Below are 13,018 nucleotides of genomic sequence, written 5' to 3' on the forward strand. Positions count from 1 at the left end.
CATATTTACAAATATTTTAGCATAAAAGCTACTTGTGTTTATTTAAAAAATGAAAAGATAATCAAAGGAAATAACATACAAATGAATAAAAGTTCATAATATTATTAGTCTTTTCATAAACCCCATGTCAATGTAAATCTTCTAAACCTGAAAGCAAGCAATATACAAAGGATAATTGAGCATGTGAAATGAATATTATGAAATACATGAACAAATTAAAAGAAACAAAATATTTAGTGTTAGGAGGCTTTTCGTCAATACCTTATTTAAGACCTTGTTAATGAAGTCCTTCATATCTAACATAAGTTGATCGGATTCTGGCAACTCCGAGAAGAGAAAGAACTCCATTAAAGATGGACCATATGTTCCTTCTCTTACCCCAAATAACAATGCTAATGTGGAAAGGCAGATGAAAAAGAGAGAGGACAAAGCTAGGACTTTCTTGGGAGATTTTCAGCAGTGTGAATCATCACACTAATGCTAAAGCGGTGTAAGATGCAGTTGTAGAAATGTTTGAGGGAATGTCGAGTTAAGGGATATTAAGAAGGATCGATTGAAACAACAACTTGACAGGTTCAAATTCAAGGATGGTGAGAGATTGAAGTCTGTACTGTAAAGATTCATGGCTATAGTGAATGAAATCAGAACCACAGATCTACAGATCTCTGATTTTAATTTCAACAAGAAACTACTCACATCCTTATCTGGTGAATGGCACACAACAATCAAATTCATCAGAGAGAAGGAAAATTTTCCCAACTTTAAGTTGGATGATGTGATTTCATTTCTGCAGGCTGCAGAGAATGAAACGATTGAAAATCACAAGTTGAAGGAGGAGAAACCCAGGTCTCCAGTGACTAACGCACTCAGTTAAAATATCAACGAATGGTTTGGTTTGAATGGAAGTTGCTCGAATCGAATGGAATGGAATGAAATGGTGGAGTGGAGTGGAATGGAATGGTTGAGTGGAATGGAATGACTTGAAACAAAATTTCCAACCGAATTGAACAAAAAAATTTCAGCAGGCTCCAAGAGATCTTTTCGCTAACCAAGAACTTACAAGTACACCCAAAGAAATTTCAAAAACTTTTCACAATCAAAACCAAAGAAACTGGAACTTTCTTTTGTGAACCCACAACTCACTTTTTCACACAAACCACACGTCTCAAACACTCAAAAAAATATCAAGACTCAAGCTTGTGACCCAAAAATTACAACTATTAGAGCCGAAAGTTCTGATACCAATTGTAGATCCCGAAACCAGATCCGACCATGAACAGCTTTGTTCTTGATAAACGGTCGAGATGGGTGGGGTGAAATAATACGATCGAACAAAACAATATAACAATAATATAAATAGTGAACGACACTGTAATCGGTTAAAAGAAGCAAGAACCGACCCCACCCAAATGGGTTAAGTGAACCTTTCATAGGGTTCCCATTTTTCCAAAGTTTACATCTTAACCGTACAAAATAAAGGCACCGAGTGCGAAATAAATCGACTAAAAGCAAACTAGAACGACATACACAATCCTAAAAACAATATAGAATATTGGCGCTACACATAGCCTCAAACACACACACACACACACACACATATATATATATGTATATATGTTTGTGCGTTTGTGTCTAGAACTCATTTGGCGTTCAAGCTTTTAATTCTACTAATCTTCATCCCTACTCAAACCATTGTATAGTAGTAACTACTTCATCTTGTCATTTACATTCTATATTAGAACTTTAAAGTAATCGCTTCATCTAAAGCATAGAGCCTACCAAAATTCTCTCATTGACCAAGTATTCACACGCTACAATGCTCACATTAATCTGATAGCGGCAAAACAATTGATTCACATAATTAAGCAAACTCGTTAAAGTAATCCCACGGCCAAAGTTGTCGCTTAAACCCCAAAACTTAGATGAAAAATGTGTTATGCTATAACTATGTCCTTGCGGTAACTATATATCTATGAGATACCTATACCGTCCGACACAATACATTGCATGAACTATATCAATTCAACTACTACCATGCATGTGATTACTTAATAACATGCGAAGACTTACTTCAGTTTTTGAGAAACCCTAATTCAATTTGTTACGGGTGCTCGAACCGTTTAGTCTTGTAAATAAATTAGCATCGTTACTATATTCCACACACCTCGATTATCAATCCTTTGTGGTCCCATGCAAAACCGTTAATAAAGCTTTTTAGTCGACAAGTACCTTATACCGAACCGAACCGAACCAAACCAAACCTTGCAGTTGAGATTCGATGATGTTTGGAATCGTTTTTGTTCTAACAAAGGAGATGAGGTTGGGGTTGATTATTAATAAAGTATTAGGATAGTTCCACATTACCCTCTTTAACTACCAAATCTCATTATTTTCTTTATATTTAATATAAATCAGTTGCCTCAATTAAATACTTAAAGTTTATCAAACGAAATCTCGGGATGTTACGGTTACACACATTCATGTGATAATGATATGTAATATAAATATATACGTAAATCCTAAATATTGTCAATTATGTTAACCGGTTGTTTCAACAAATTTGTTGGAGTAAATAACTAAATGTGCCGTTTATATATTCGCATAACTGGATGGTTTTAGCCAAGAGTCAAAGCGGATCAAAGGTATTGCAAAATGTGTATAATCATACGGAGCTTATCTGGAATCTATCCAAAAGAAACATGCAAAAAACCAAATTTATGAGCTTTGAGTTGTTTGGGTGCTTACAACCTAGTTTTCCAAGTGTTTTGAGTTATGCGAATTAAAAGCCGTCAAGTTGATTTATTGGAATATACGTTTTAATTTTTGAACATAGAAGTTAGAAATAATTACAACACATATATAAAATCAAATATATTCAATTTTCTTGTGATTTTAATATTTTTAAAATCAGAATAATAAATGAATTCGTTCTTAATTGTTTGTATTCAAGCTGGATTGTTCACACACACATATGAATGCCAAAAAACATAATAAAACAAAATAAAAAACCAGCATGTAAATAATACTAATACAATGGAGGATTAAAGAGCGTTTATAATTCAGTTACGTACAATATACATTAACTCAAATGCACAGAAGAAGAAGGTAAATAAGATACTACATATTTACAAATATTTTAGCATAAAAGCTACTTGTGTTTATTTAAAAAATGAAAAGATAATCAAAGGAAATAACATACAAATGAATAAAAGTTCATAATATTATTAGTCTTTTCATAAACCCCATGTCAATGTAAATCTTCTAAACCTGAAAGCAAGCAATATACAAAGGATAATTGAGCATGTGAAATGAATATTATGAAATACATGAACAAATTAACAGAAACAAAATATTTAGTGTTAGGAGGCTTTTCGTCAATACCTTATTTAAGACCTTGTTAATGAAGTCCTTCATATCTAACATAAGTTGATCGGATTCTGGCAACTCCGAGAAGAGAAAGAACTCATGAAATGTGTTTGGGTAGTCAATCAAGTACGCTTCCTTCCCGGACTTCTTGAGCCACTGGTAGTACCTTATATGTCGGTCCCGGAGGGTATCAAACCCAGCCGCGACCACCATTGTCGCGGGAAAATCCATTTTGGATATGTCCACGGCATTGGGCCCGGTAACATTGATGATAGGATGGTCTCGGTTGAAGGGTTCACCTAGGGGCATGAACGCGTTCCAAAACCAATCGGTCCGCTTCATTGTCACGAGAGGTACTGATCCATCCATCCGTATTTCAGAATCTGTTCGCTCCTCCCCGCCGAGAAACGGTTGGATCGCCACTAGCCCAATTACCTACAAGCCATCATACTGTTCATCAGCAATCATGCGGGTGGTATTTGTTGTTGGATTTTAGATCACTCATTTCTTCTTAATTTCTTACAAAATACAACTTACGTGTGTACGATGCTTCAATTAGAAAGATACGAAGTTGTTGATTTTTCAAACTAGGAAATTAGATATGTTTATATACGGATAATAATGCATGAATCCAGTAGCATATGTATACATATATATAGTTAAGTCGTACCTGGAGTTGCTGGAATTTGAATTGGGAGGCTCTTAGAGTCACATGATGAGCTAGGTGTCCGCCAGCGCTATCACCGACGATAAAGCACCGTGAAATGCTGGCATTCTCCGGCAGCCATTTTGACCGGTTATCTTCATTGTCCAGAAATTTCAGCACATCAAACCCATCGTCATGTTGGGAAGGGTGTCGGTTCTCTGGTGCAAGACGGTAGTCGACAGAAACAACAATGGCACGCAATTCGCTCGCGAACTTGCGGCCCACATAGTCTAATATCGCCACATCCAGGGAGAGGAAAATATATCCACCGCGTTGAAAGTACACCATCACCGGGAGATCTTCTTCAGCATATTGCGTGGGGACAAATACACGGAACCAGAGATTGCGAGTTGGATCCACCATGACATCGTGTGTCTTGACACCGTTGACGGGTATGGACAATGCCGGGATCTGAAAGTCCACGAGATTGAGAAGACCGCGGGGCACCGTGCCGTCATCCCGGAGAAGTGGGTCGATTGCAAGGTCTATTGCCGATAGTACAATTCGTGTTCTCAAGGGCAAGGATAGCTGAGATTTCGGAGTTTCCGCTGCTGCTGATGATTCCATAATTAATTGAAAGACTTTTGTGATCAGAGAGGTACGTATTCAAAATTCAGGTTGTGTGACAAATGCTAAACACATCAACTCTATTTATACTGCAAAATATGCGACGTTATATCACACCATCTTTGAATATTTCAATATTTCAGTCAAATGAAACCTTCACCTGCATGTTCACACCAAAAAGGTTGGTCATGGTCAGGGTCTAGTTGAATTAAAAAATTCATCTTCAGTCAATAACTAATGTCTATTACAACTATTTAGTTTTGTCAAAAATAAAAGGCTCTATTCATGATTTTCCCCTTCGTTAACTTGTTTTACATTGAATGTTTGTCCGTCACTTTTTATTTCAGATAAGCCGTCACTTTTTTAAAAAAAACTTTCAACGTTTTAGTTTTACAAATGGCAAACATTTTGTACTAAATAAATGAAAATTAATATTGACAAATGTAGATGGGCAACTGTCACGAAAGAGGATGGTTGGAAACCATGGCCAAGTTGAATTATTTCTTTCAAATTAAATAAACTTTCACCAAATATTGTCTTCAGTAGTGTTTTTCAAATGACGATAACATAATTCAACTTGGCGCTCGGCTTTCAACTATGATGGGTTCTTTTAAATTAAACCTAGTATTCAACTTCTGATATATGTATAAGTGACAAATCACATTTTGGCAATTGCCAAGAAAGATAGGTCATAACTAGTTGCTTACAAAGCTCTTGTGCCAATAACTAATAATGCCGTTACGGTTATTAAATAATATAAAGGCTAGTTGGATTCCAATATTTAACAAATTGAGTTATTTTGTCCAATGTTAAATATAGGTAAAAATGTTAAATGTTCTTGTATTCCCTTAATTTTCAATTCATATGTAAAAATAGCATGCTGATTTAGTCGCTAATTTAGGTAATTTTATGAGTAGGAAGATTCATTTTTGTGACCCATTTGCGGTTTGTTATCGCTATTTTTATCTTAAGTAGGGTTCTTATTAGTTGAAGCAAAAGGCAAATGCTCTAATTAGATTTAACGAAGAAAGAAATATAATGATTGTCAAACATGGATATTATTGTATCAAATTTGAAAACGAAATTAATAATTGCTCGATTATTATTATTATTTATATACCAGTCATGCTTGCTTTTGGAATTTTCTTATGGTATTATGGGTATTACATGGAGCTAATTATGAAGTTAGCACATTTGGGAGTTCTTTGCACAAAAGAGGTATCTGTCATATTAAAAACGAAATCTGATATGGGAAAAACGAAGATTTGGATGAACTAGTAGATATAATGCTGGGAAGATATGGGCTGCCAAGCTCAGGTTAGAGCAGTTAGGGTTTATACATTCTTAATGTTTATAAAGTTAACAATCAGTTGTTTGACTTACCAGTAATAATGTGTATATTTAATTGCAATGGAGATGGTTATTTACGCTAAGTAAAATCTAAAATTTGTGACTAATTGCTAAGCTTGGCTTGTAAACGAACACAGAGTGTTTTCATGTTTGTTCGTCTGACTTTAACTATTTAAACGATTGAAACGAACAATACAACATAAAGAGCGGGATTTTTTGTTTGTGTTCATTCATTAACAGTATAAACAAATGGTTCATGAACATAACAACCGAACATAGTTGAACGTACATAATTGAGCTAAAATCAGTTTAAAGTAATTTAAAAAATTATGTGTTGGACGTAAAGGATTTATTAAAGCTAATATAAAATATATTAACGGACGTAAACTAACGAACTTAACAAACGTAAACTAGCGAGCGTTAATGGACGTAAGGGTCTTTAAAAAGGTATATTGGTAATTCAGGCAACAAACATATTGTTAAACATATTCAATTTGGGCTTAATTTGCAGCAGATTAATTTTGGTCAAACTTAATCAGTAGCAGCCCCAGATTGGCAATTTGATATAAGTATGAAAGGGTAATTTTGTCTCAAAATTCAATGCGTTAGGTTCATTTGACTACAAATCAAAGATTAGTGTGCTATTGACTTTTATATTAGTAAAAAGTCAGCTAGATTTTAAGTTGTTATTTTGATTTTGTGTTAGTTTGAGAACAAAGGACTAATTTGGAATGTTTTAAAATTCAAAAAAGTTTTTTGTTAAAAGGTTCTAGCCTAATACTTGGTTTTGGTTCGACTTTTGAGAGTCAAAGCTCAAGTAAAGGTAATCTGAGAACTAACTTAAAAATTTTAATAGTATAAATCTAAATGCTAAATTTATGAAATTTTGTGATGTTTCTTTCTTTTTTCCGTTCCAACATTATCTTGATTTTTCCTACTAAGTATGCAAATCTATATATTTATAGTAATTGTAATTTTTAGTCACATTATCTGCATATAGTAAAAAAAAAGTTTTTGACTCAATAATATTAACTTCTCAAAACCGAAGTGTAACAAATTAAACTAAAATATTATACATTCATTCAGGTGTCAAATCAGCCTTGGGCACTCTACCATTAGCGGATCAGTAATCTTGGGATGGGGGGCGACAAGAACCTAATTCACAATGTGGTAGACTACAAGCTTTTAAAGATCAATGGGTCAATTCTTTAACAATTTTTATATACTTTTTAAATGCTTCTATATCAATTTTTTTATAATATATACATTTTATAAAATTTTGGACAGAGTAACAAACAGGTGATCATGCTTCTGACCGGTCAAAGCCGAGGTCCCATGGTCTTTTCGAAGGAGCGCTCTTTTTGAAAAAACGGCACGTCTTGAAGACAACAAAGGGTACATTTGTTGTCTATTTAAATAGTTTCATAATAATATTATTGGAATATTCTAATTATGAACAAGTGCGCACGGGCTGGGTTGCGAATACTGTAATTATGGCCAATTTAATTATTCTGCATATTGAACCATGCTTGATGTCAAAGTAGTTTTGTGCTTCAATTTTATATTTTATGTTTCTTCTTCAATTTTTTCTAATCATTTATAATATTATTATGTAACTTGTAAAAGAACAATATGCACTTGAAGACAACAAGAAAGTCAATATTAAAATATTACACTTGATATTTTCTTACTCTACTTCTTTCCCTAGATGTACTAATAGCTGCATTATATATTTTAGGTAAGTGTATATCGAACCTTAACCTATTTTTACATATTTGTTATCAGGGGGTGTTTGGGTGTTAATGTAAATACATCCTAGAAGTTTGTTTTAAACACGAGTCAACCTCAAAGTTGTTATCTTAGATGGTGATGATAATCTTTCAAATACAACATAAAATGCTGCATACAAAGAAGTATTTAGAATTGGAAAATTGGATTTTAATAATAAAAATAAATAAGACCAGTTATTTCAGTTATGGTTGTCAAAATAGTTATAAGTTAATTTAATGTAGCATATTTTAGAAACGTTTTTGCAAGAAATTTAAAAAAATGTACTAATGTTGCGTAATTGGTCAACCATCATGCATGAAAATGATAATTAATTCAATAATGAATAAAATCCACACTATGTTATAACCCATTAGACAAAATGGTTTTATCTCATGACCCATGAATAGCTAGAATGAATAAGAAGAGAGATTAGGAATTAGGAGAAATATGGGTTGACACCTAAGTTTCAACATTTTCTTTCATTAGTGTAGTAAGATAATAAATCCACACACTCACGAATACCACTAGGGAATAGCCCATTGGTCTTTTGCCCAAGAGCTTGAATGCTTTTCAATCCATTTCCACAAGGTCAATTTTTTGTTATTTTTTTAATTTATTTTTTTAAGTTTTTTTTATATATTTATTTTAGGTGACTTTTTTTTTACGTTTCAGCAGATAGTTTCAATGATTGACAATGTGGCATACATGTTTGTGGTTTTTTTGGGTAGTATAACGTTTTTTATAGTTTTTGGTTTAAGGCAGGAGACCCTTGGCTACCGTTAAGCACGAGCTAGCTTAAGCATAAATGAAAATTGTTAGCAAACATGCGTGGAAGCCTTGTGGACTTTTGATTCAGGTGCTAAGAATTGGGCATACCTTGAGAAATTATACAAGCTAATTTACTTGGTATTAAATTTTATATCTTGCAATGTCATCTTGCCTCCATTTAACAACGTGCGACAAAACGAAATATGCAAAAAGGCAAATTTAATGGGTTGTGTACCACAATACATTTCCATGCACACTTTTGTAGAGTCGTACATCTTCCATTAGCATGTTTTACATAATGCAGCACATTTAGTATGAAGAGACCATTATTTGAGAGAAAACCCGACTACTCCACTCACTCTTCATCTAATTATCGTCAGCCACTTCATGAGGGTGAAGATTATCAACTACAAAGGAAGTTCAATCATGGATCTATAACCCATTTCATCTTATATTTCAATTTTATTCAATCATTCATGTTTATTTCATCTTGATTTTGTAGGCTACTTTGTGTCTACGAACCATAGCTTTGAGTTGTTCAGGTGTTTTTAGGAAAGTTTCATAAGTGTTTTGTGTTGTACAAATTAAAAAGCCCGAGACCAGTAGGCCTCTGCGTTTATATTTACAAATGCAATATAATTCAAAAAAACTTAAGAAACTTAAAATGACATGTAGCATAGTCGCTTCAAGCTTGACCATCATTCGTATAAAAAGTGCTAAATCCATATGCAAACTACAAAGTCTATTAACTTAATGAAAAGATTGACTTTGGGATACCTGCCTTCAACCACGTTGTCTTTTTTTAGTGCTGGTCATATTTCATACACTTTTAAATATTTTGAGTTGGGTTTTTATTGAATAGTAATCCTAATTGGCTCATACTTGGATTTACAATATTTCTTTATCAAATGTTGGGTCGGATTTATGATAAGGAAGATTGGAAACTTCTCAACCTCCTCAGAAAACGGCTAAGTATGGAATTCGAGCAAGCCTAGACGATCGAGCATGGTTTTACTACTTCGAGCAAGGTCTTCAGAACCTTAAATGGTTAATTCTTCTAAGTGTTAAGGCTTCGAGCAAGCTACACTTCAACAAGCAAGAGTATTCTTCTATCGAGCATGGATTGCCAATCGAGCAAATAGCTTGATCATACAAGTTTTAACCAAGTGTTACAAGCACAGGATGATCGAGCACATGAGGACAAGCATGGATGCAATAAGAAAATGTCACGTGATCAAAGCAAGGACTTCGAGCACAGTTCAGTTTCGGAGCAAGATTTACATCCGAGCATGATAACCTCTATAGGTTTTGCGCTAGGTCCGGTCCTAACAAGTGGTATCAGAGCTATGTAAGCTTGCTGAAGGCCACGAGACAGAAGGTTGAGTATCAAAGTTTGAAGCTTTAAAGGCTTTTGTGCGTGACTGAGTTCAGATCTGAAGAGAAGTCAAGCCATGGATGAACAAGAAGTGTCGACTAATAAGATCCCGAGACTAGTCGGTCAAGAGAACTACATCAAATGGAAAGTGTTGTTTGAGGCCGCTGTTAATTACAATGATACAAAACTATGGAACTCCATTAAAGATGGACCATATGTTCCTTCTCTTACCCCAAATAACAATGCTAATGTGGAAAGGCAGATGAAAAAGAGAGAGGACAAAGCTAGGACTTTCTTGGGAGATTTTCAGCAGTGTGAATCATCACACTAATGCTAAAGCGATGTAAGATGCAGTTGTAGAAATGTTTGAGGGAATGTCGAGTTAAGGGATATTAAGAAGGATCGATTGAAACAACAACTTGACAGGTTCAAATTCAAGGATGGTGAGAGATTGAAGTCTGTACTGCAAAGATTCATGGCTATAGTGAATGAAATCAGAACCACAGATCTACAGATCTCTGATTTTAATTTCAACAAGAAACTACTCACATCCTTATCTAGTGAATGGTACACAACAATCAAATTCATCAGAGAGAAGGAAAATTTTCCCAACTTTAAGTTGGATGATGTGATTTCATTTCTGCAGGCTGCAGAGAATGAAACGATTGAAAATCACATGTTGAAGGAGGAGAAACCCAGGTCTCCAGTGACTAATGCACTCAGTTAAAATATCAACGAATGGTTTGGTTTGAATGGAAGTTGCTCGACTCGAATGGAATGGAATGAAATGGTGGAGTGGAGTGGAATGGAATGGTTGAGTGGAATGGAATGACTTGAAACAAAATTTCCAACCGAATTGAACAAAAAAATTTCAGCAGGCTCCAAGAGATCTTTTCGCTAACCAAGAACTTACAAGTACACCCAAAGAAATTTCAAAAACTTTTCACAATCAAAACCAAAGAAACTGGAACTTTCTTTTGTGAACCCACAACTCACTTTTTCACACAAACCACACGTCTCAAACACTCAAAAAAATATCAAGACTCAAGCTTGTGACCCAAAAATTACAACTATTAGAGCCGAAAGTTCTGATACCAATTGTAGATCCCGAAACCAGATCCGACAATGAACAGCTTTGTTCTTGATAAACGGTCGAGATGGGTGGGGTGAAATAATACGATCGAACAAAACAATATAACAATAATATAAATAGTGAACGACACTGTAATCGGTTAAAAGAAGCAAGAACCGACCCCACCCAAATGGGTTAAGTGAACCTTTCATAGGGTTCCCATTTTTCCAAAGTTTACATCTTAACCGTACAAAATAAAGGCACCGAGTGCGAAATAAATCGACTAAAAGCAAACTAGAACGACATACACAATCCTAAAAACAATATAGAATATTGGCACTACACATAGCCTCAAACACACACACACACACACACACACACACATATATATGTATATATGTTTGTGCGTTTGTGTCTAGAACTCATTTGGCGTTCAAGCTTTTAATTCTACTAATCTTCATCCCTACTCAAACCATTGTATAGTAGTAACTACTTCATCTTGTCATTTACATTCTATATTAGAACTTTAAAGTAATCGCTTCATCTAAAGCATAGAGCCTACCAAAATTCTCTCATTGACCAAGTATTCACACGCTACAATGCTCACATTAATCTGATAGCGGCAAAACAATTGATTCACATAATTAAGCAAACTCGTTAAAGTAATCCCACGGCCAAAGTTGTCGCTTAAACCCCAAAACTTAGATGAAAAATGTGTTATGCTATAACTATATCCTTGCGGTAACTATATATCTATGCGATACCTATACCGTCCGACACAATACATTGCATGAACTATATCAATTCAACTACTACCATGCATGTGATTACTTAATAACATGCGAAGACTTACTTCAGTTTTTGAGAAACCCTAATTCAATTTGTTACGGGTGCTCGAACCGTTTAGTCTTGTAAATAAATTAGCATCGTTACTATATTCCACACACCTCGATTATCAATCCTTTGTGGTCCCATGCAAAACCGTTAATAAAGCTTTTTAGTCGACAAGTACCTTATACCGAACCGAACCGAACCAAACCAAACCTTGCAGTTGAGATTCGATGATGTTTGGAATCGTTTTTGTTCTAACAAAGGAGATGAGGTTGGGGTTGATTATTAATAACGTATTAGGATAGTTCCACATTACTCTCTTTAACTACCAAATCTCATTATTTTCTTTATATTTAATATAAATCAGTTGCCTCAATTAAATACTTAAAGTTTATCAAACGAAATCTCGGGATGTTACGGTTACACACATTCATGTGATAATGATATGTAATATAAATATATACGTAAATCCTAAATATTGTCAATTATGTTAACCGGTTGTTTCAACAAATTTGTTGGAGTAAATAACTAAATGTGCCGTTTATATATTCGCATAACTGGATGGTTTTAGCCAAGAGTCAAAGCGGATCAAAGGTATTGCAAAATGTGTATAATCATACGGAGCTTATCTGGAATCTATCCAAAAGAAACATGCAAAAAACCAAATTTATGAGCTTTGAGTTGTTTGGGTGCTTACAACCTAGTTTTCCAAGTGTTTTGAGTTATGCGAATTAAAAGCCGTCAAGTTGATTTATTGGAATATACGTTTTAATTTTTGAACATAGAAGTTAGAAATAATTACAACACATATATAAAATCAAATATATTCAATTTTCTTGTGATTTTAATATTTTTAAAATCAGAATAATAAATGAATTCGTTCTTAATTGTTTGTATTCAAGCTGGATTGTTCACACACACATATGAATGCCAAAAAACATAATAAAACAAAATAAAAAACCAGCATGTAAATAATACTAATACAATGGAGGATTAAAGAGCGTTTATAATTCAGTTACGTACAATATACATTAACTCAAATGCACAGAAGAAGAAGGTAAATAAGATACTACATATTTACAAATATTTTAGCATAAAAGCTACTTGTGTTTATTTAAAAAATGAAAAGATAATCAAAGGAAATAACATACAAATGAATAAAAGTTCATAATATTATTAGTCTTTTCATAAACCCCATGTCAATGTAAATCTT

At 34.0% G+C, this 13,018-nt stretch overlaps 1 pseudogene; it reads right to left on the reverse strand.

The window, feature by feature from the left end:
• Positions 1-3,261: 3,261 nt before the first annotated feature.
• LOC143534959 (putative carboxylesterase 18 pseudogene) lies at positions 3,262-4,639 on the reverse strand (annotated as a pseudogene).
• Positions 4,640-13,018: the final 8,379 nt, after the last annotated feature.

Source organism: Bidens hawaiensis, unplaced genomic scaffold (assembly GCF_021521415.1).
Source record: "Bidens hawaiensis isolate Kalapana, Puna unplaced genomic scaffold, B.hawaiensis_p1.1 tig00000760_1, whole genome shotgun sequence".
NCBI lineage: Eukaryota > Viridiplantae > Streptophyta > Magnoliopsida > Asterales > Asteraceae > Bidens > Bidens hawaiensis.